This window comes from Bufo gargarizans, chromosome 8, assembly GCF_014858855.1.
Source record: "Bufo gargarizans isolate SCDJY-AF-19 chromosome 8, ASM1485885v1, whole genome shotgun sequence".
NCBI classification, from domain to species: Eukaryota; Metazoa; Chordata; class Amphibia; order Anura; family Bufonidae; genus Bufo; species Bufo gargarizans.
In genome coordinates, this window is record NC_058087.1 from 158,164,677 (window position 1) to 158,189,324 (window position 24,648).

The 24,648-nt window shown below is 45.0% G+C and overlaps 1 protein-coding gene across 1 annotated transcript in view; it reads right to left on the minus strand.

Annotated features, from left to right (window-relative positions):
- The window catches only part of LOC122945765 (lipopolysaccharide-induced tumor necrosis factor-alpha factor homolog), a 54,954-nt gene extending 50,575 nt beyond the window's left edge, over nucleotides 1-4,379 (minus strand). The window contains exon 1 of the mRNA XM_044304942.1: nucleotides 4,288-4,379. The gene's annotated coding sequence lies outside the window, so the exon portion shown is untranslated. The remainder of the gene's footprint in view (nucleotides 1-4,287) is intronic.
- Between the last annotated feature and the right edge of the window lie 20,269 nt (nucleotides 4,380-24,648).

A 24,648-nucleotide genomic window follows, 5' to 3' on the forward strand; every position in this document is an offset into this window, starting at 1 on the left:
TAGAGAACTAATACTATATATGCATATAATAATGTAGAAATATTAAGATTTATTGAAAGAGAACTCCAGGAATAGCAAAAGAATAAATGTAATATAAAACTATTGCAATTAAATTGTAATCAATTCTCCCCTGAATAGTAATAATTGCTGCAGGGCTTTAAATATGTTTCCTCCCCTGCATAATGGAAACGGGACGGATCCGTTTTGCAGCCCATAGACCTCTAAAAGCATTCCACTATGCATTGCGTCATAGAATTGCGTTCTGGTCCGTGGCAACGGAATTTATAACGCAATTCACCTTTTACCAACAAACGAAGCGCAAACGAATTTCATAAGCGGAAATTCACTCATCTCTAATTATTACTATTTAAAGGGAGAATTGATTCCATTTTAATTGCAATAGTTTAACATTACATTTATTCTTTTGCTATTCCTGGAATACTCTTTTAATAGATCTACATATTGCAGGGCGTGGATGCCTTCAGATGAGCCATTACATGTTTATGGGCCACAAAGACTCCAATATTTCATAACTCTAGTACTGCACATCATGACATGTTTATAGCCTCGTTACAGTGGAAGTTGTTTTTTCAGGCATTTTAACCTTCATTAAAGGGGTTGTCTCGCTTCAGCAAATGGCATTTATCATGTAAAGAAAGTTAATGCAAGGCACTTACTAATGTATTATTCATATTGCTTCCTTTGCTGGCTGGATTCATTTTTCCATCACATTATACACTGCTTGTTTCCATGGTTACAACCACCTTGCAATCGGTGGCTGTGCTTGCACACTATAGGAAAAAGCCTTGGCCATCGCCGCTGGATTGCAGGTTGTCTGTAACCCCTAAAAAGGAGCAGTGTATAATGTGATGGAAAAATGAATCCAGCCAGCAAAGGGTGGCATTTAAGCCCTTCTGGAATGTCCACCCGTCAGCAGGGAAGAGTCTCATTTTCCCGGCCACTTATGGCAGGCATTTAATGGTAAACTGACCTAATCAGCTCATCGTCATAAACCAGATAAGATTGTCACTTTACCAGTTCCCACCATATTGCCCAACACATAATAGTCAAAGATTTCAGAAAACAAACCTAAAACTTTACGGAACAAAATAACAGTTTTAGTTATTGGTGCCTAAAAGTAACAAGTGGGGAGTTGGTAAAGGAACAGAGATCACCTTTTGGATCCCTCTACTGTAAGACTGTAAACCAGGCTATCTTTCACCTGGGGCACACATTCAGTTTGGGGCACTCCCTTGCAGAATAAAGGGCTTTTTAGACAGGTCAATGATGGGGAAGGAGCTGATTATTCGACCAAGTAAATACCCCACAATCAGCCGACAAAAGAGCAAAATGCTTATTTGCTGGCTGAATGAAACTTTTATGAAAGTATTAAAATGCTTGCTGGTCAGTAGTATATCCCCCAAGTAAACAGGGAATGTCCTGCTGACATAATGTACGGTGTATGGGCAGGGCCGGCACTTCCATAGAGGCAAAGAGGGCAATTGCCCCCGGCCCCCGAGTCCTTAGGGGCCCCCTGCGCCAGCCTGTAAATAGACTAGTCTATAATTCTGTTGTTGTGGCGGCCCTGCAGGCTAACAGCGCTAAGCGCATGGAGTCCCCCCGGTCCGGACTAATGAAAAGGCTGAGGAGGGGCCTGCGGCCGCTCTGAGCCCCGCTCTGCTGCCTGCCTGGCTCTTTAAGAGAGCAGTGGCTGCTGGAGCGTCCCGCCGCTGCCGCACAGGCACATCTTTGCGTCTGACGTAGAAGGAGTGTGCGCCAGCCTGCCACAGACTCTGCCAGGGAAGGCCCACAGCCGCCCCACACAGCCAAGTTCCAAGTTCCAACAGCAACAGAAGAACAGGAGGTAGCAGGTTAGGTACAAATAACAACTGGATCCCATCTCACCCATCCCAGTGCCAGTGGCATGTGGCAGTGGGAGCAGTCTGTACTAGCCATGGACTGGAGAAATGTCATGTGCATTTGGGGGGGGGGGGGTGATTAGAATGACTCATGATGAGAGTCTGAGAGATGTGCATGTGCTGGTGGAGAAATGTGCCATGGGGGGGGGGGAGAAAGAAGGAGAGATGTGCTGCTGCCAAGTGCCACTGGGCCATGGAGGGGGAGAAATGTGCCATGGGGGGGAGAGATGTTCTGCTGCCAAGTGCCACTGGGCCATGGAGGGGGAGAAATGTGCCATGGGGGGGAGGGAAAGAAGGAGAGATGTGCTGCTGCCAAGTGCCACTGGGCCATGGAGGGGGAGAAATGTGCCATGGGGGGGGGGGAGATGTTCTGCTGCCAAGTGCCACTGGGCCATGGAGGGGGAGAAATGTGCCATGGGGGGGAGGAGAGATGTGCTGCTGCCAAGTGCCACTGGGCCATGGAGGGGGAGAAATGTGCCATGAAGGGGGGGGGGGGAGAGATGTGCTGCTGCCAAGTGCCACTGGGCCATGGAGGGGGAGAAATGTGCCATGGGGGGGGGGGAGAGATGTGCTGCTGCCAAGTGCCACTGTGCCATGGAGGGGGAGAAATGTGCCATGGGGGGGGGGGGAGATGTGCACTGCCACTTGCATTTGGTTAAAGTCAGCAGGTGTCATATTCTTGTTGCTGTTAAAGTGGTGCCCATTCCCACTCCACACCCAGCAAGTGAGGCGTCATCTCCCCAGCTACACCCATGTCTATAAATTCCTTATATAGGATATAACAGCAAAGAAGAAATTATTTGTTATCTACTCTTATTATCTAATTTCATAAAGCACTTCCTTCTAATTGTCCTTGCTTCCCACAGCTCCATGGTAGTTAATACCCATGTGTTAGCCAACTATTTGCTGTTATGTACATTCATTCTGGTTGGCCCCATAAATACCTAATCGCCAGCCATGCTATTAATCCCTATGTAAATCGCCAGTAACTAATATCAGAAACTGCACCTGCAGAGTTTAAAAGGGTTGTCCAGGAGGAGAAGAAAACTGCACCTTAGCAGTCCGAAGGCTGTACATGTACATGGTAATGCCACTCATCCCCATCCAATTCAATACAGCTGAGCTTCAATGCCACTCACAACCTTTGGGCAGGAGTGGCACTGTGTCTGGCAGAAAGCGGCCATGTTTATGTAATTCTGGACATCTCCTTTAAGATATACGCATACATGCAATATATACAGTACATAGCCCCTGTAAATGACATGACAAACATCTGTAATGTGCTTTTCTCACAGGGACTCAAAGCGCAGGGAAGTCAGTGGCTGACATTTAGGCACTGAACCCCAACACACAACGCATACTAGGGCCAATTTCATAGGAAGCCCATATGCCTATTTGTGTATTTTTGGAGTAAACCAGAAGAAAACCCGCGCAAACACGACTCAGGACCCCAGGGCTGCAAGGCACCAGTGCCAACCACTGAGCCGCACGTTCGCTGACACATCTCACAGAGGCACCACACGACGCCACGACCTCAGACACTGCTCGCACTACTATAGAGCTGTCATCCATCTGATCGCTACCTCTAGTAAGTGGGTTATGGATACAGAGAGTCTCTTCGGTCTTTTCTTCTTCTATATTCCTATGACTCTGTTCCTATAATAAGGTAGGTGCGGCCACAAAGCTTTTTATTTCAGGGAGAACAAAGCAGAAGCCAGGTGTACACCTTCTGTCATTTAAGAACGCGTTTATTGCTGATATACTTATAGCATATATTAAGTTTCTGAACTTAAAGGGTTATTCCAGGATAGACTTGTTTTTTTTAAATTCCGTCCCATTCTGTTGGACCTGTGAAGTATGCCTCCCCTTTACAGGTCCAGCTGCGTGGGGCTGAAATGAAAAGGAAATACGCAGAATAAGCCTTTACATGGGGTGCTCAGGGGTAAAGAATATCATTTTCTTTCAGTCCCTAAGCAAATGGTGCCGTATAGATATTTGGTGTGCAGTAGAATCATTGTAAAACGTGTCCATAAACTGCGCTCTGTAGGTCGACATGGCAAACCTAATGCACGCTGTACTTTAAGGCTATTTCGCCATTGTTTCTTACTGCCATGGACATCCCCTTTAAGCTTGTTCCGTTCAGGATAACCCTTCCAGTGGTTACATTCGTATTACTAGAATTACAAGGTAACAAACCTGCTTACTACATACTACCAGACACACAAACCTAATCAAACTGTCCATACCTCTGAAAGGCAAGGAAAGACAAAAATTACTTTTTTGTTTTTTAAATATGGATGACCAATAAGAAAATCATTTAATGTAAATGGAGGTAATATCTACAGAAAAAAGAGAGACAGAGACTCACCGGCAGACTCTTCGGGCTCTGCAGCTCACAGAGGACTGGCTAATCAAGAATGGAGAGGGAGGATAATCTACAGGACTTTCATTGTGAAGTCACTTATTGGATTACTGCTCACGATGTACTCTGTAACTTTGAGTCATGGCAGGCCGGATATTGGCTAACTATTACATTAAAATATGACGTATGACTTTTTATACGGTTATAATATAATTATTGACAAATATCTTCTTTTTCACAATTGTGATGTTGAAACAGGCCAGAGGAATGGAAAAGGTGACTGATACAAAGTAGCAAACCTAAAAGCAGCGATATTAGGGCAGCGATCCGACTACAACCAGACGCTCCTGAACCTCACTTGCTGCTGATGTCTTTGGGAAATTCCTGACAAGGGTTCTAAGTCGAGGAACACTTAGGCCGGCGGCACAAGGAATATTACAGAATTATTTTATAGGGGTTGTGCGGGATTTTAAGATACTTTAAAGGGGTTTTTGGACAGTTTATTTTTTTACTGGCGACCTATCCTAGGCGCAGCTTATCCCTATTGAAGTGAATGGGACTGAGCTGTGATACCAAGCACGGCTGCTATACAATGTAATTGGACTCGCTGTGCTTGGTGTGCAGAGAGAAGGTTGTGATCAGTGATGGCCAGTTCGCAGTGTTCGCCGACGAACACATGCGATCTACCATCTTCACTCCCAAGCCCGGCGATGCAGAGGTAAGTCTTTACCTGTGCCTGCGCCGCGAGCCGCTCTGAAACACATGCGGTCACCGGGAGCCTTCATCGGGCTGTTCTCGGAACTGCCTGCTCCCGGTGACCGCATGTGTTTCAGAGCAGCTCGCGGCGCAGGCACAGGTAAAGACTTACCTCTGCATCGCCGGACTTGGGAGTGAGGATGGTAGATCGCATGTGTTCGTCGGCGAACTCTGCGAACTGGCCATCACTGGTTGTGATGCTACTGCGAGTGCCGCTGCCTTCTCAACCAGCTGATCGGCTGGGATTCCAGGTGTTGGACCCCCACTGATGACCTTTCCAGAGTATAGTTTAAAAGTAAAAAAACTCATGGAAAATCCCTTTAAGGCTACTTTCACACTAGCGTTTTTTGCGGATCCGTCATGGATCTGCAAAAATGCTTCAATTACAATAATACAACCGCATGCATCCGTCATGAACGGATCCGGTTGTATTACGTCTTCTATAGCCATGACGGGTCCGTCTTGAACACCATTTGAAAGTCAATAGAGGACGGATCTGTTTTCTATTGTGCCAGATTGTGACAGAGAAAACGGATCCGTCCCCAATGACTTACATTGTGTGTCAGAACGGATCCGTTTGGATCCGCTTCGTCAGGCAGACAGCAAAACGCTGCAGGCAGCGTTTTGTTGTCCGCCTCCAGAGCAGAATGGAGACTGAACGGAGTCAAACTGATGCATTCTCAGCAGATCCTTTTCCATTCAGAATGCATTAAGTCAAAACTGATCCATTTTGGATCTCTTTTGAGAGCCCATGACGGATCTCACAAACGGAAAGCCAAAACGCTAGTGTGAAAGTAGCCTAAGTGGTAGTATATATTTTACTTATTGATTTTACTCATATAGCACTCATATATTTGCTTTACAGACATTATCATTGCTTGCTGTCTCCAATGGTCCTTGTTGCTGGTTGGGCAGTCATGAGACCATGAACATAATTCATGTGACTGCAGAGTCATATGAATAAGGTACATGAAGTCATCTCTGTAGGGCTGGCACGAACTACCAAAGTGGCAGCTCATGTGTGGGTGGGGAATTTAACATGAGGAATATAGGTAATGCTATTTTCACACTAGCGTTAAAAGGATCCGGCACACTATTCCCTGGCATTGCCAGGTTCTACCTGAATGCTTGCCAGCCCATTAACTACGAAACAGCCTGCCGGATCTCTGTAACGCTAGTGTGGAACAAGCCTACGGTCATTTCTTAATTTTATACCATTTCCTGCATTTCCTCAAGTTTCTCATTATCCCAGATAACCCCTGTAATATGACAATGGAAAGTTACTGTAAATCGTCACTTTTTAATAATTTCCCACATCTCAGTGATAAAGTGGAAGCCGAGCATTAAATATTTACAAGTAGAAACAGAGCAAGAAACTGAACAGACGCTTATTTTTTGGCCGTACTAGGTACAGTGCCTTGAAAAAGTATTCATACCCCTTGAACATTTCCACATTTTTTTCACGTTACACCCAACACAAAGTAGCAAGTATGTGTGAAGTGACAAGAAAATGATACATGGTTTTCAAAATTTTTTATAAAAAAATTCTGAAAAGTGTGGTGTGCATTTGTATTCAGCCACCTGTACTTTGATACCCCTAAATAAAATCCAGTGTAACTGCCATCAGAAGTCACCAAATTAGTAAATAGAGTCCTTCTGTGTTTAATTAATTGTCTGTATAACTACAGCTGTTCTGTGAAGGCCTCAGAGGTTTGTTAGAGAACATTAGTGATCAAAAAGCATCATGAAAACCAAGGAACACACCAGACAGGTCAGGGATAATGTTGTGAAGAAGTGTAAAGCAGGGTTAGGTTATAAACAAATATCCCAAGCTCTGAAGATCTAACGGAGTACTGTTCAATCCATCATCGGAAAAAAGAAGGCTTATGGCACAACTGCAAACCTACCAAGATATAGTAGCCGTCCACCTAAACTGACAGCCAAGACAAGGAGAGCACTAATTAGAGAAGCAGCCAAGAGGCCCATGGTCACTCTGGAGGAGCTGCAGAAATCCACAGCTCAGGTGGGAGAATCTATGCACAGGACAACTATTAGTTATGCACTCCACAAATCTGGCCTTTGTGGAAGAGTGGCAAGAAGAAACTCATTTTTGAAAGCAAGCCATAAGAAGTCCCATTTGCAGTTTGCCACAAACCATGTAGTATACAATGCTAACATGTGGAAGAAGGTGCTCTGTTCCGATGAGACTTTTTGGCCTAAATGAAAAAACGCTATGTGTGGTGGAAAACTAACACTGCACCTCAACCTGAACGCACTATCCCCACCATGAAACATGGTGGTGGCAGGCATCATGCTGTGGGAATTATTTTCTTCAGCAGTGACAGAAAAGCTGGTTGGAGTTTATCGGATGAAAGATAAAGCTAAATACACTTCAATCCTGGAGAAAAACCTGTTAGAGGCTGGAAAAGACATGAGACTGGGGCCGAGGTTCACTTTCCAGCAGGACAAGGACCCTAAACATACAGCCAGAGCTGCAATGGAATGGTTTTCATGTGTTAGAATGGCCCAGCCAAGACCTAAATCCCATTGAGAATCTGTGGCAAGACTTGAAAATTGCTATTCACAGATGCTCTTCATCCAATCTTAACAACTGCAAAAAATGTCAGCCTCTAGATTTGCAAAGCTGTTAGAGACATACCCCAAAAGACTTGCAACTGTAATATTAAAGTGGTTTTCTGGGATTTTGATACTGATTACCTATCCTCATTCACTTCAATACCAAGCACAGCTGGTATAATATGTATGGGGCTGTGCTTGTCATGCATGGAGAAGGCCGTGGGTTCCAGTGCCAGCTGATCAGTGGAGGTACCAGGTGTTAGACCCCCGCCGATCAGATACTGATGACCTATCCTCAGTATTAAAATCCAGGAAAACCCCTTTAACACAGGGGAGTACAACTCTACACCACTTTTGAAAACCATGTATCATTTTCTTTTCACTTCACACATACTTGTTACTTTGTGTTGGTCTATCACTATGGATGAGCGAACCTGAACTTCATCGGGTTTGGTGTCCGGGTGGGTTAGGGAAACAAAATATAATGAAATTCGTACACAGAATGCAAAACAGAAGCGTTTTTAACAGCTATAGACTTCTATTATGACAGATCAAAATGGAATGCATCTTAAAGGCTTCCATTTTGCATTCTGTCTACGAATTCCGTTATGTTCCGTTACCCTAAACCATCCGAACACCGAACCTAAGTTCGGGTTCTCTTATCACATAAAATCTCAATAAAATAAATTTAAGATAATTCAGTTATTGTGTTCATCTTCTGGACAGCCATCTTCTCCTGTATACTAAGATTCTGTTCACATTTGTGTTCTGATTTCTGTTTATAATAGAATCCAAAATGCTTACTGCATCCATCACATGATGTACTCCACTGGGACCCCATTGCTTTAACAGGAAAAACTGCGCAACCTGCTGTGCTATTTATTCCAGTGAATATGACAAAATCTGCAAGAAAGGCTCCAGAAGGGGCTTCTGATGCAGATGTGAACATATCCTTTAACCGGCAGCTAAATGATTAAAAGACTCTTACAATACTCACCTTTAAAATCTCTTTGTTCCCTGACATCTTTACATAGATGTAGTGGTTTGTATAGCCGTATAGAGTGCCCTTGTACAAGAGCCGATCGTCGAAAAAAGGGCACATTCGGAGACTCATTCCCAATCATTGCTCTGTGTAAGCAGGGTAGTAATTGGCCGCTTCAATTGATTATGCACGCAGGAAAATGCTCGCTGGTCGGCAGCACATCTCCCCAGGCAAACAGGGCTTATTCTGCCTACATAACACATGTATTTAGGATGAACAATCACTCTAACAATCGATCATGCCCCATCACTAGGTGCAGGGGTGTAGTGAGGGGGCAGCCAAGGTAAGTGCCCTTGGTGCAGAGGCTAGGGGGAGAACACACAGTCGGTTCATTTGCATCTGTCCGTCCACTCCCTGCTTCACCCTTCTGCTGATCATCAGCGCTACCCTGCAGGCTGAACATTGTGCTGCTGGCTGTATAGGAGGACAGGTGAAAGCCCAGGAATCAGCCTCCTGCACAGCCAGCTGGATGTGTTGATCATCAGGGAACAGGTATTTTTATTTTTTTGTCATGGAACTGGAGAGGGCACTAGAGGCCAAAGGGGGAGAGGGGCACAGGGAGGACATAACCACTCTGAAGAGACATAAAAGTAGGCTTAACTACTGTGAAGGGGCACAAAAGTGGGCATAACTGCTGTAAGGGGGCACAAAGGTAGGCATAACTAGTGTGAGGGGGCACAAAGGTGGGCATAAATACTGTGAAGGAGCACAAATGTGGGCATAACTACTGTGAAGGGGCACAAAGACGGGCATAACTACTGTGAAGGGGCCACAAAGTAGGCATAACTACTGTGAAGGGACACAAAGCTGGGCATTAGTATTGTGTGGTAGCACTAATGGGAAAGGCTCTAGATTAACTAGGTTATACATTGGAATGGCTTGGTCTTACAGGCCAGCACAGCACCCCCTACTGGGGATTTAACATGGTAAGTTACCATATCTTCCTTATGTGATTATCCTTCATCCTCTGTCACAACAGTGACCTTGTTCCGGATCCAGCGGATATCATGCTGACATGCCAGCGACTCCCTGGTAGGACCAGTTGGTTCTTTCACTTATTGCACAACGTATTGGTACCGCCGTGTACCTTATTTATGATAGATTTTATTAGGTGGGACTGGGTGAGTATAGTTATCCATAGGAGTTAGAGGAATGCCTTAGTGTAAAAGAAATTTGCTGTAACGCGCACCACTTAACTTTTTCCTCTTTATGCAAATTTGAGTGGCACATGTGCAGGGGAAAGTGGCACTATCCTGAATCCTTGCTCCATGTGCAGGAAAGCCTAGCTACACCTCTGACACGATGTGAGGGCTCTTTTGTCGAGCAGTGCTTGTTTAGGGCTTCAGTCAAGTAAATAGACACCAGTGGGGACTATGGGACTTGCGTCACTGGAGCTACAAAGGAATTTAGAGGGTGAGTGCTTTTTTGTTATTGTATGCCACATGCAACAGCCAGTCTGTTTTAGTTTAAGCCTAGAAAACCTCATTTAAAAAGGGAACAATTGTATTTATCTACGACGGACCGCATAATTAATGGTTACTGTTGGGTAGATGTGGTTTCTGGAACGTCTATATATAGTTCTTCTCTATGTCCAGAACAATGGTCCGATTATATTGTATATATCTTTTTTAGCAGACATTCACTCTTACCCATTTTACAGTAAGACAGTATTCTTAAAGGGGTTATTTTCGGCGGCTCCATAGAAATGAATGGAGGGCGGCTGCGAATGCACAGTGCACCCTCCTCAAGTTTCTCCGCTTCGTTCTGCTTGTAGGTGCGGGTCCCAGCCGTGGGACCCGCACCTATCAGACAATGGGGGCGTATCCTAGCGATAGGCCCCCATTGTCTATGATGGGATAACCCCTTTAAGGAACCAGAAAATTATGAAAAGTAAACATATTAAGAGACTACACAATAAAGACAAATATAATGGCTTAGCGTACTTCCACACTTGCGGCAGAGTGATCCGGCAAGCAGTTCCGACAATCTGCATGCAAACGGACAGCATTTGTAGAAGGATCGGGATGCGGCAATCTGCATGCAAACGGACAGCATTTGTAGACGGATCCAGATGCGGATCCGTCTCACAAATACATTGCAAGAACGGATCCGTCTGTCCGTTTGTCATGCGAACAAATGAATCAGTTTACTTTTTTTCTTCACATTTTTAAAGTCCTGCGCATGCGCAGACCGGTAGGGTGGATCCGGCATTCCGGTATTTTTAATGCCGGATCTGGCACTAATACAATCCTATGGAAAGTGTTCAGTTTCAGCATGCTGCGGTATTATCTCCATCCTGAACAGTCAAAAAGACTGAACTGAAGACATCCTGATGCATCCTGAATGGATTGCTCTTCCTTCAGAATGCATTAGGATAAAACTAATCAGTTCTTTTCCGGTATTGAGCCCCTAGGACGGAACTCGGTGCCGGAAAAAAAAAACGCTAGTGTGAAAGTACCCTTATATTTAACCTTTTTTTACATAGAGCTGTCATCTTCAAGATTCTCTACACTAGCAAGAACATTTTAGTTCATGCAATCCCATTAAAGGGGTAGTCTCATCTTGTAATGTTATGACATAATGGTAGGATATGCCATAACAATATGAATGGTGAAGGTCGAACTTCTAGGAACCCTGCTTATTTTAGAAACAAATTGACTGAGTTATCTTTCCACCAGCATATCTGGCCATCTGCTGTGCAGAAAACAAGTGAATGTATCTATGCTGCAAGTAAGGCATGGGGGCTAGGCAGAATAGGCAGTTGCCTTGGGTGCCAGTGAGAAGATGGGTAAATGTTTGCTAGGGAAAGGTGCCATAGTGGCAATTAATGCATAAGGGCTCATGCACAATAACGCATGCCGGCCGGGCCCTTGCTGCTGACGGTAATTTGCAGTCCGCAATGCACAGGCCCCGATAGTAGGGCCACCGCATGCAGATGCAGGACCTTTTCACTTGAATGGGGTCCGCGATTCGCACCCGACGGGCCGCACCGCAAAAAAGAAGCGCACCTTCAAGATTGTGAAAACATTCAAGTGAATAGGTCTGCATCCATGATGCGGTGTAGAAACGGCGGGTGCTCGTTTAATGCAGACATATTAGCCGCAATATGGGCATGGGCCGTCAACAGTCGTGTGCGTGAGCCCTAATGCTAAGCTTCAGGGAGTGGGAGTGCAGCAAGTCACTAAGGAGCTGGAGCAGAGGATAGGAGTGGTGGTGGCACTGGCCAAAACAGTCAATCACAGTGGCTTTCCTCACACCTCTGCTACCTAAGGCCATACAAATAAAGGAGGGCGCACCCTTTCTTCACTCGGGTCACACCTTGGTTCGGGGCTAAATGCTGTTGTTTTGACCTGATTTTGCAAAGACACAGGGGTACATTTATGAAAACTGGTGTAAAGGAGAATTGGCTTAGTTGCCCAAAGCAACCAATCAGATTCCACCTTTTATTTATCAGAGCCAGAGCTCCCTTGGAAAATGAAAGGTGGAATCTGATTGGTTGCTATGGGTAACTAAGCCAATTCTCCTTTACACCAGTTTGATAAATCTCCCCCACAGTGTTTTTACAAGGTTTTGCTGTACTTGTAGTAAATAATAAACTGCAACATGTCAGCAATGTCTAAATATACTCTAAGAGCCCTAGTACTGCAGTGTCCCACAACAGTTAACATCACTGTGCAAGGAAAAATTATGAAGGGGCGGCAGTGCTTAAAAGGGTTTTCCGAGACTTAAATACTCATGACCTATCCTCTGGATAGGTCATCAGTATCTGATGGGTGGGGGTCCAACACCTGGGACCAGGGGCGTAGCTAGAAATGCATGGGCCCCATAGCAAAAAAAAATTATGGCCCCCCCCCCCCCCCCCCCAATAACAGTGTCCCTGATAGTGACTGACCCCGGCAACTATTGTAAGACGGACGCCGCGTTCCTTATGTAAGTGAGCTTAAAGGGAATCTGTCACCAAAAAATCGCTTATTAAGCTGTAAATAGTACCTTATAGTGTTGCATAGTAGTTTCCTAATGCACTTTTTCTTCGTTTAGCCGCATTTAGCCTCCTTGAGAAATCAATGTTTTATTCAGCCGCTGCCCCGTGCTTCAAGTCAGGTTTGAAGTCAAGGGGGCAGCGGCCTAGGCGTCTCCAATCCTGCTCTCCTCGCCTCCCGCCGCCTTTATTGACACACTGGATCTCAGTCCCGGGACCGCGCTCCCAGCCCGCATGCGCAGTAAAGGACTGCTGTAGCCTGTACCGCGATCCCGGCTCCGGCTCGTACACTCAGCCGGCTTCAGTTTCGCTACTACGCATGCGCCCGCCAGCCTTACATACTAGCGCAGTTACAGAAGATGCCGGGCACATGCGCAGTAGCGAAACTGAAGCCGGCTGAGTGTACGAGCTGGAGCCGGGATCACGCTACAGGCTACAGCAGCCCTTTACTGCGCATGCGGGCTGGGAGAACGGTCCCAGCACTAAGATCCGGCTTGTCAATAAAGGCGGCGGGAGGCGGGGAGAGCAGCATTGGAGACACCTAGGCCGCTGCCCCCTTGACTTCAAACCTGACTTGAAGCACGGGGCAGCGACTGAATAAAACATTGATTTCTCAAGGAGGCTAAATGCGGCTAAACAAAGAAAAAGTGCATTAGGAAACTACTCTGCAGCACTATAAGGTACTACATACTAGTACATACTTTGCACAAGTTTATTATTTACAACTTAAAGGGAACCTGTCACCAAAAAAATCGCTTATTAAGCTGTTAATAGTATTAACAGCTTAATAAGCGATTTCTTTGGTGACAGGTTCCCTTTAAGTTGTAAATAATAAACTTGTGCAAAGTATGTACTAGTATGTATACTACTATCTAATAATCCTTATCTATCACTTGACACTTCACTAACTTACTGGGGAGTCGGGGACAGTCAGGACTCCTCTCCACTCCAGACTTTTTCTTTTTACTGTGGCAGACTGCTGGCAGTGCAGAAAAGAAGATCATCAGAATCCATTCACTTCTGGCCTACTGGGCATGGGCAGTTAGGCACACTGGGCACGGGCGGGCAGGCAGGCTCCCACTCTTCACATTCAAAATAGGCAGCCGGCGGCAGCGTGACGTCACTCACTCCGTCACGCCGCACACGCATGCTCCTCCCACTTTAGAAGCAGGCGGAGCAGGCGCGTGACGTCGGAGTGAGTGACGTTACGACGCCGGCCGCCGGGAGTCTGAGACAAGGAGGCGGTGCACATGACCTGACTACTCCTTTGTTTCCCAATCCCCAGCCAGGCCCGAGCCGCGGACCGCCCGCCAGGGGCGTAGCTAAAGGCTCATGGGCCCTGGTGCAAGAGTTCAGCTTGGGCCCCCCTTCCCTCAGTGCTTTCTGGCCAGGGGCAGGTAAGCACATAGCCTTTGTGCTGCCTAAGGCTACTTTCACGCTAGCGTTTTAGTTTTCCGGTATGGAGATCCGTCATAGGGGCTCAATACCGGAAAAAAAAAGCTTCAGTTTTGTCCCCATTTATCGTCAATGGGGACAAAACTGAACTGAACAGAACGGAATGCTCCAAAATGCATTTCGTTCCGTTTAGTTGCGTTCCCATACCGGAGAGGAAACCGCAACATGTTGTAGTTTACTTTCCGTCCTGGGATGCGGAGCAAGACGGATCCGGCATGAACCCCAATGCAAGTCAATGAGTACGGATCTGTTTTCTCTGCCACAATAGAAAACGGATCCGTCCCCCATTGACTTTCAATGGAGTTCATGATGGATCCGCCTTGGCTATGTTACAGATAATACAACCGGATCCGTTCAGAACGGGTGCAGATGGTTGTATTATCAGTAATGGAAGCGTTTTTACTGAACCCTGCCGGATCCAGTAAAAACGCTAGGGTGAAAGTAGCCTAAGGCAAAAATTGAAACGGTCCCCCCATGCCTAATTCTTGACCTAACCCCTTCCCTCCAGTCAGAGGTGTATTTTGACCAGCATGCACTTTCTATTATACTGTATCTTCTTATGTGACACAAGGGTCTTTGGGCCCCCTCAGGCCCGGTAGCGACTGCTACCTCTGCAGCCCCTATAGCTACGCCCCTGATTCTATACTGTATTGGACCCCTGCTTTTATCTTCTCAGTTGGACCCCTCCTTCCATCTTCTCAGCTGGAACCCTCCATCCATCTTCTCAGTTGGACCCCTCCTTCCATCTTTTCAGTTGGACCATTCCTTCCATCTTTTTATTCGGATGACTCCTTCCATATTCTCATTTGGACCCCTCCTTTCATCTTCTCAGTTGAACCCATTCTTCCATCTTCTCAGCTGGACCCCTCCCTCCATCTTCTCATGTGGACCCCTCCTTCCATCTTCTCAGCTTGACCCCTCCTTTCATCTTCTCAGTTGGACCATTTCTTCCATCTTCTCAGTTGGACCCCTCCTTCTATCTTCCCTGCTGGGCTCCTCCTTCCATCTTCTGAGCTGGCCTCATGCAAACGACTGTATGTATTTGTGGTCTGCAAATTGCCGATCCACAAAATACGAATGATGTCCATGTTGCATCTTTTTTTTTGTGTGGCCCCATTGACTTCAATGGGCCTGTGGTCCACATTTTGCAGCCAAGTATAGGACATGTTCTATCTTTTTTACCAATGATCTGTGTGCTTTGTGCATCTGTATGTTCAGTCTGCAAAAGATAGAACATTGGCTATTCTTGGCTGCAAAATGTGGACCACGGGCCCATTGAAGTCATCCGTATTTTGCAGATCCACGTTTTGTGGACTGCAAAGTTCATACAGTTGTGTGCATGAGGCCTTATAATGAGAGGAGAGGACACTTCTATATCTTCCGTGCTTGAGCGGCACACCGCCCTACTATTAAACATGGCTGCACTATCCAGCAGCATCAATGTTTGAGCATGACTTTCCGGAGGTGAATCTTTCCTGGTGTGTTTTGGCCCCTGTCTTATGGTAAGACAATAGTTTACATAAAGAGGACCTGCCGTGTCCTCACAGAACTGTAACTGTAAACCTTTACAGATCTAGCTCATCACTGGTTCCAGTGCTTTCTTTATTCTCTATTTTTGCCCCCCTATGTTTGCCCGCAATTGGTGCCGTTAGTTTCAGAGCCCAAAGCTAGTAAATTATCAGGTAGATGATCTTCACCTCCCAGTGTCAGTGGTTGACGTGACGTTCCATCGACACTGAGCAGTGGAGGCCACCACCTCACTCACTTGCGAGTCGCATCTTCTCCTCCACGTCCGGCCAGTACTGCCACGGGAGCGGGACCTCCCTCCTCTGGCTCAGCCTCCGCCCCATATGGTTAGGGGGTGCTTCTTCCAGCAACCGCATACTGCAACTAATGTCATTTTCAAGAGCGCGCCTCCCCAGTCAGTCTGCCTCCTCCTCTATAAAAATAAAAAACAAAAAAATAATAAAATAAAAATGACAAAAGTAAAGCCAAGAAAGGCACAAAAATGATTTACATAACCAAAAAAGGTTATGACTTTCAAATTCGCATTGATAGAAAGAATGTAAAATGCGCCTGCCCAGGAAGGAGGGTAAATTGCCTGGTCTGGAAGTGGTTAACGGGGTTTTCCGAGATGTAAAGAGGACCTTTCACCACTCCTGACATGCCTGTTTTAATAGCTTCATTCATTCCACGTGTAGTAACAATTCTAAAGCATCTATTCTTATGACTCTATGTTGGGATATTCCTTTATTATTTTTACCAGAAGTTATGAATGAATTGCTATTAGCCTTCAGTAAGGGTACAGAGGGGAGGTAACCAGTTGGGGGGGTGTACCTGCACAGTCTGAACATGGCAGCACTGATTGGATAGAGTAAGTCTGAGCAGGTACACGCCCCCAACTGGTTACCTCCCCTCTGTACCCTTACTGAAGGCTAATAGCAATTCATTCAGAACTTCTGGTATAAATAATAAAGGAATGTCCCAACATAGAGCCATAAGAATAGATGCTTTAGAATTGTTTCTACACGTGGAATGAATGAAGCTATTAAAACAGGCATGTCAGGAGTGGTGAAAGGTCCTCTTTACAGGGACAGGCCCTATGAACAATACCATTGCTGCACAGAGTCGAAGTTCTCCAAAGTATCTTCATCCGGATCATATTTGAAACATCGTTATTGGACTAGGTCCCCTGCGCTAAAACCGGATCTCAGTAGACAAACCTACAGTGGATCTGGTAAGATTTTTCAAATATTTCATTTTGTTTGGACAAAAGTTTTTGTTATCACTACCAGTACCGGGATACTCCCTATTTGTGGATCCCTTGTATCTTATATTTTTAAGTACTACACTAGTGGGGGTTTTTCAATATTTTTAATGTACCTGTATATCTAATAAAAGCTATATTTTATCATTTAAATCAAACTCCCTCTAGTTTTGAGGAATTACATTTTTATTTTTATAACCAGAAAAATTTGAGAAAAAGAGGAAAAACTGCCTGTTTTTCACATTTAATTTATTTATATTTTTAAAGGGGTATTTCAAGACTTTTATTTCATGACCTATGGATAGGTCATCAGCATCTGATAGGTGGGGATATGACACCCGTGACCCCCACCAATCAGCTGTTTGAGAAGGTACAGGCGCTCGCAGTAGCACTCCGGCTTAGTCGCAGCTTTGCCTAGGCCAGTGATGGCGAACCTTTTACAGTGCCCAAACAGGCAACCCAAAGCTCATTTACCGTATTTTTTCGACCTATAAGACACACCAGCCCATAAGACGCACCTAGGTTTAGGAGGACAATAAGAAAAAAATATTATTCATTAGACCTCTGGTCACACCACCAATCAGACCCCCAATGTTAATCAGACCTCAGCTGACAGCCCCAATCAGACCCCCAATCAGATCTCAGCTCATTAGATGTTAATAAGACCACAATAAGACCTCAGATCAGACCCCCAATCAGATCTCAGCTCAGACCCCAATGTGAATGACCCCCCATTCAGACTTCAGATAAGAGCCCCATGCTTCTCATCAGCCCCCATCCCATATGCCTCATATCATCCCCCATTGCCATATGCCTCATATTAGCCCCCATTGCCGCTCATCAGCCCCCAGCAGCCTCCTATCAGCCCCATTGCCTCTCCCCAGCCCCCAGCAGCCTCCTATCAGCCTCCATTGTTTCTCACCAGACCAGCCCCCAGCAGCATTATTTCAGCCCCTATTACCTCTCACCAGCCCCCAGCAGTGCTAACAGGCTGACTATAGACCTCAGCCTCTTCTTTAGGCTGTAATTCACTTGGTAGTCTGGTCTGTCTCTAGCTTTGTCCAGGGAACACTTTACTCCTGGCTTCAGAGGCTCTTTGCTGTGGCCTGCAGGTCCAGCTGAGCTGAAGGTGCTCCAGCTGGCCTGTACAGGGCTCGTCCAACAGGGACCTGCTTCTGCTTCCTTCCCCTAGCAGGGGGTATACTAGACTGACGCTAAACTAGATTCCTCCCTGCAGCAAGGGGGACAAGCCACCACACCACAGAGGGGGGTGTCGAATGGAATAGAAAGCTCCATTCTCTGTATCTGTAGCTCTGCCATTTATGCTGCCACCTGCTGGTGAACCAGGCATATTACACTTTAACAGTTACAAAACAAGATTATGAATACACATTGTATGAGACCTGGGAATTAATACATAGAATGACATTAGGTTAACCATAGAAGATAGTAGCATGGTGCAAAGGTGGTAATGCACCTCTGGGGCGTTACATACACATAGACTGTTTGGACGTGCACCTGATTTATCAGAGTGGCTCAGGATGGATGATACATTTCATGCATGGCCAAATATTTTTGTCTGATTCTACACAAACTATTGGTGGGTTTAGTTTGAGATAGAATTTTACACCAAAATTATGGCACCATTTTTGCACTACATATTACGCCATGCACAGCCCCTTCCAGGAGGCCATGCCCACTTGACAGATTAGGCACAGAAAATGTCTCTAAACCTAGATGTGCCAAATTGTTCCACATTTTGGCACAATTTACACCAGAATCCAGGTGCATTCACATTAGTAAATGTGGGACACTGTACAATAATTTATTCTTCCATCTAGGCAAATACAAGCGATGGAGGATATTTATGACATATGTTACCCATAGTAACCAATCACCATTGAGCTGTCATTACTCAAGAGCACCATATGGGCCAATTCACACTGTTTTTGGTGCAGTTTTTTGCCCCTTTTCCACGCCAAAACGCCTCTAAACAGCCTCCCATTTAATTTAATGGGAAGCAGCACTTGCTTTTTTTTTATGTGGCAAAAAAGCATCATGCTCTATCTTAGCGCAGAATCCACACTGATTTTCCCATTGAAATTAATCTGAAAATTCAGTTTTGCATTGAAGTAAACACACATTGGTTAAAAAAAAATAATCGGTTGAAAAACTGCATTAAAAACGCAGTACAGATGCTGAAAAAAACATGTGCAGATTCCACAGTGAAGTTTGTAAGTGGATTTCAAAATCAATTGTGTGAACATACCCTAAAACAGGAAAACTGCACACCATGGGCCACATTTACTCTTGCACTTGCAACACTTTTAGATGTAAAAAGTACCTTGTGTCGCACAGACGGTTTTGCGCCTTGAAAGTCAGTTGGAAGTGACAGGGGTTAGGGGGGAGCGTGTCGGCGCTGTGCTGGGGCTGGGATTTTAGCCCCGTAAAATTGACTTACATTTACACCTGGAAACAGGCGTAGTTTTTAGTCCAGGTGCACAGACGCCTTGTCATAATTTAAAGGTATCTAGCGGCAGCGCAGAGGAGGAAACTGAAAAGACGGTCTTAGTAAATGTGCCCCTGTAAGACCCATAAGCTTCTACTCTGTAATCACTAATGCTGTTCCTCATCCATACAGACATTCCATTAGTTATAACTGCAACAACTGCCTAGTGACATAATCCACTCCTTAACATTGAAATTGCAACGCCAAGAAGGAAAAATTATAAGATTATGCAAATCAAAGTATCCACAGGTGACACTAGGATCAGGAAAATCCATGAATTTCGAGACATTGGTTTACAACTCTAGCAGATAACTTCACACCTAGGCCGAGATGGCATCACTGTTTAATGTTTTGTGTCCCAGTGGATGGGAGAACAATGATTAACTGGAATGGAAAACCTCTGCACGGACACATAGTCTGATTAGAAGAATGGCGTGTAGTGATTCATTCTGAACTGCAAATACAATTCGATGTCATATCCCAAGCTTAGGGTGGCAAACGGTATCTAAATAAAACCATCAGAAGGTTTTGCACGACATTGGACTATGAGTCAGATGTCCAGTTACAGGTGTTCTATTGACCTTACGCCACCGCTCTCAAAGGCTATCATAATGCATACTATATACCACCTACAAATTGCTTAGAAAAAGCTCCCTCGCAAAGAACTATTATAATCAATAATTTCTTTATTAGACATCCATCAAGGTATATCATAAAACACATACAGGAAGACAGTAGTTCTAGTAGAACAAAAGTGTTACAAACATATATATAAAAACAGAGAGAGCTCCAGACCCACAACAGGGACTAGTATCCCCCCCCCCCCCCCCCACCCACAGCAATAGCAATTCCAGTTGAGTGAGGCTCATATAAAGTGTACACAGAGCATATGTAGCAACACACAATAGCCAATGCGGCTATGTGAGCCTGTGTGCCACCCCACACAACCAAACTGCAGGGGGGAGAGATAAAAAAGGGTTAGTGCATATAATACAGCAATATCAATTCCTTACTGACCCAGGTCTGGAGCAGCCGCCCGATCGTTTCGCTTCACGCTTCCTCTAGGGGCATAAGGTAGCATGATGGCAATGGAGGAGAGAGTGGAGGTCTATAATTTTCAGCAATGGGTCCGGCTTTTGTCTTGAACACAATTATAGCTATGATTGATCTACTGTGTGAAGACTTTTTTTTTTTTTTTTTGAATATTTTATTATTTCAATACAAATTTCTAAATCCTTATTACATACTCCATGAGTCCACCATTTCCAATCCTTAAACATAATTAACAATAATTTCATACAAATATCCCTAACAGTGTTAACATTAAAGAGAAAAACAAAAAACAAAGGGAGGTCTCCTAGAGGGGAGGGTACCAGGTCCACCCAGCATCCATGGCTTAATGAAATAGATGAACTCTCAGCCCAAGTTCTATGTGGCTATAGGGATAGAGGTCCGACGTCCAGACATCCACCAAGCAATGAGCGCCACTCGCGCACACCCTCACCCAGACACAGAAAAATACAAGCCAAGAGGTTGGCACCAGTGTGACCAATCGCTTGATATTCCCATACTACCTGTAGGCGAACTTGCAGCGATCTTTAATCGCAAGCCTTTAATAAAGCAAAAACCAAGAAGAGGGGGTCCAGCAGTCTCACCACAGTGGTCGAAAACCCACTCACATATTTCACTGCCTCATCCCCGTATGATTAATCATATCAGAGCCATAGTTCGCCATACCTTACGTACATTCACATAGATATTTCATGCAGCAGGGAACTCAAATCGAATGTCAGATACTGGCAGCTGAAAAAGGAAATATAAACAGAGAACAGAGCCTGAAATCAGCTCTGTCTCCTTAAAAGGGCACACAATAGCGTGCTCGTCACGTATGATCCATCCCTGCCTGCGCTCGAACTCCGTATCCAACGGGAAGAGCCGTACCCCGAGCCGCGCCCAGCACCCGGGGACCCCCGGACTCCAAGCCGCGACCCCACACCCACATATCGCTCGGTATTTTAAATAGCTGAGAGCTCCCAACATCATTTAATGCCGGGAAGTCCCCCCTCCACCATCCTGGAGACCCACCCGTGCTCGGATATACCTTCACATTCTTCATCAATAAAGTACATAAGGAAACACCGGACAGATTGAATTTTCCCCAGCTCACCCCTCCCACCCATCCCCCACCTTGCAGGAAACAACAAAACAAAAAAAAAACAAAAACAAAAAAAAAGGGAAAAAGTCCTAATTAGTTGCCATGTCCCAATCTTTCCATAAGCTATTCCACTTTGAATAAGATCCTCTTTGTCTATGTAGGATCCTCTCATAGCTTTTCACTTTTTCCACCAGGCTCAGCCAATTACAGTCTGGGGCGGGAGAGCAGAGCCACGATCTTGAAATCAGGAGCCTAGCCAAGAACATCACCTTAACCAACAAGTGACTTTTTATAGGTTGATGGTTAACCTCAGATAAGTCTCCCAGGACCCAGATCCTGGGGGACAGGGGAACAACAATTTTAAGTTTGCGCGCCAAATTCTTTTGGACCAAACTCCAGTACCTGCTCACCATTGGGCAGTCCCAGAACAGATGTAAATGATCTGCCTCGGGATCGCCACAGCGTGGGCAGTCAGAGGAGGCCCGGAATCCTTTTCTATATAACCATACAGGTGTCACATACATTTTGTGCAAAATATCACTGTGTGAAGACTTCATGATAGAACATCACACTGATCTTACTTCTGGGATTATGGTGTGATATATGGTAGCTGGACTCCTCTAGTCTTCATTTCAGGTAGGCTAACAGCTTGGCATTACATTATTTGATCGTGGAACCAGTGGTATAGTCATTTCTCCAAAGTGTTCCAGGAGCCGTTTTTCAACAGGGCAACGTTGGGCCAAATTTGCTTATGCCACTGTGAACAGCCACTTGGCTTAAACGTGCTACTGTGGCCTGTGGAATCTCTGGACTTGCCTGCCATTGTGCACATCTGGGATGTCATTGGTTGGCAATTGCAATTGCAAAGGGAGTTGGGATCTTGATGAGGTGCCCAAGTGCATTCAACTTGGCAGCACATTTCTCAGACAACCATTAATAACCTCAATGATAGCATGCCAAAGCGTGTAAGTGCATGTCATTTTGCTCATACAAGATGAGATGTTTTGAATATTTATTGCCAGATTCATATGCCTCTGTTCACATTGCTTATGCTTTAGCTACACCACAATATCCATTTTATTTGATGCCTTATGTGTTCCTTTTCTGTAATGACAGATCCAGATCGGTTTTTCTCTATGTACCACAAAAAAAGGTCTGGTACATGGGTGTAAACCTTTTTGCTTTTAAATAGTATATACATGTATTAAGTTGTACTTTGATTGCAATAGCTTTCTGTATAATTGGTAGTGAAGCTGCATAAGTGCTACTAATGGTCAAGCAGGAGGCATTGTGAGATGCATCACTGGGCACTTTGTAGGATGTGTAGTATGCTGTATTATTGCTACTAAACTGCTTTTCTGGGCTGTCAATCCAGATGGGAACTACCGTATATAGCTGAATGTGAGAGAGGATACATTGAACAGGGTGATAGCTATCGGGGTTGTAGAGGTAGCAGTCGCTACCAGGCCCAGGGGCCTGATGGGCCCAAAGACCCTTGTGACACATAAGACGCTGGTATTATAGAAAGTGCATGCTAGGAGGGCTCTGTGATAGATTTTGCACTGGGGCCCAGAAAGTTAGTTCTCCGGCTGAAGGAATGGGTTAGGTCAAGAATTTGGCATTGGGGTTGGGACGCTGTTTCAATTTTTGCCTCAGGCAGCAGGAAGGCTCAAAGAACTAAGGGAAAGGGGGCCCAAGCTGAACTCTTGCACCAGGGCCCATGAGCCTTTAGCTACGCCACTGACTTTGAATATATGGTTGTCCTTTCAAATGAGTTTGTCAGAGAGCACATCTCTAGCAATCAGCATGCCTCAGAAATAACTTTGGGAAGGCAAGGAGCATAGGGTATGGCTACTTTGGTGCTGATGTTTAGTCACTGCAATGCAGAAAGTTATGCAGAAGAGGCCACCGGAAGACGCTGACATGTAACTTAATGCTCCAGTGCTGTACAGGCCTGCTTTTGAGTGCGCCCTACCATTGGGAACCCCAACAATACCAAAACAGGATCCCAGCTGATGGCAGAGCTTGACTGTTCCCATAGACAATGAATGAAGCTGCAGGGTGCACGCTTAACTGCTGCTCCATTCAAATCATTTTTCACTGCGGCCGTACATTAGAAATCCAAAGCAAGCTCAGGACCCCCATTCTAGGACCGTGTGGATAGGCGATAAATGTCCTGTGTGGGGGGAAACCTCATTAAAGAAGAAAAGGGAAGAAGTTTTGCCTGCGACGTTGCCTAGCAAACACTGCAACTCATACCAGCTATTTACAGAACATTTTCTTTATTGTAGTGAAACTTCCTGTTAAAACAAAGGGCGGTGCCAGGTTTTAGCTTTAAACACTGATGACAAATACATTTTCCCCTAGACTTCCAATTATGCAAATCAGCTCCTTGGCTTGCTTTTGTGCTTCCTGTTTCCATGAGAAAACTATCTTAGTTAGGCCTCTTGCACACGGCTGTAGTGCTCCCGTGGCCTTATTGCGAGCCACATACGGCGGTTCCTCAATACATAGAGCATGTATTCACTTGAACGGGTACGCAAATCCGGAGATGCGGTGTGGAACAGAAGCACTAAAAAAATATAACTTGTTCTATCTTTTTGCGGAACAGATGGATCACGGACCCATTCAAGTTGAATAGGTCTGGATCCGTCCCGGCCGCCACACGGACGTTGCCTGTGCATTGGGGACCGCAAATTACGGAACGGAACCAATACGTTCATGTGCAAGAGGCCTTAAGTTGAGGGAAAAAAGTTTCTCAACATTTAATTACTCCAGGCTGCGTGATTTTATTTTTGTGGAGGCTTAGATATTTTTCCTTTCAACAGAATACTTTAAGGGCCTAGAATAGACATGTTTTTATTCATTAAAACCATAAACTAAAACATGTTCCTTTACTAATCTATTGTGTGAGCGTAGATTTTTTTAATTCTATTTTTGGTTCATGATAGGTGCAGCTTTAACTCATCTATAGAGAAGCTAACATGGAAAATTCAACTTAACACTCCAACACTAAAGAAAATCTGTTTAACTTAAAACCCGATTTAAACAATAGGTCATTTTCCCTTTTTTGTGGTGTTTATCCGATTAATTTTATTTGGGAGATCATAAAATAAAAACAAATTCA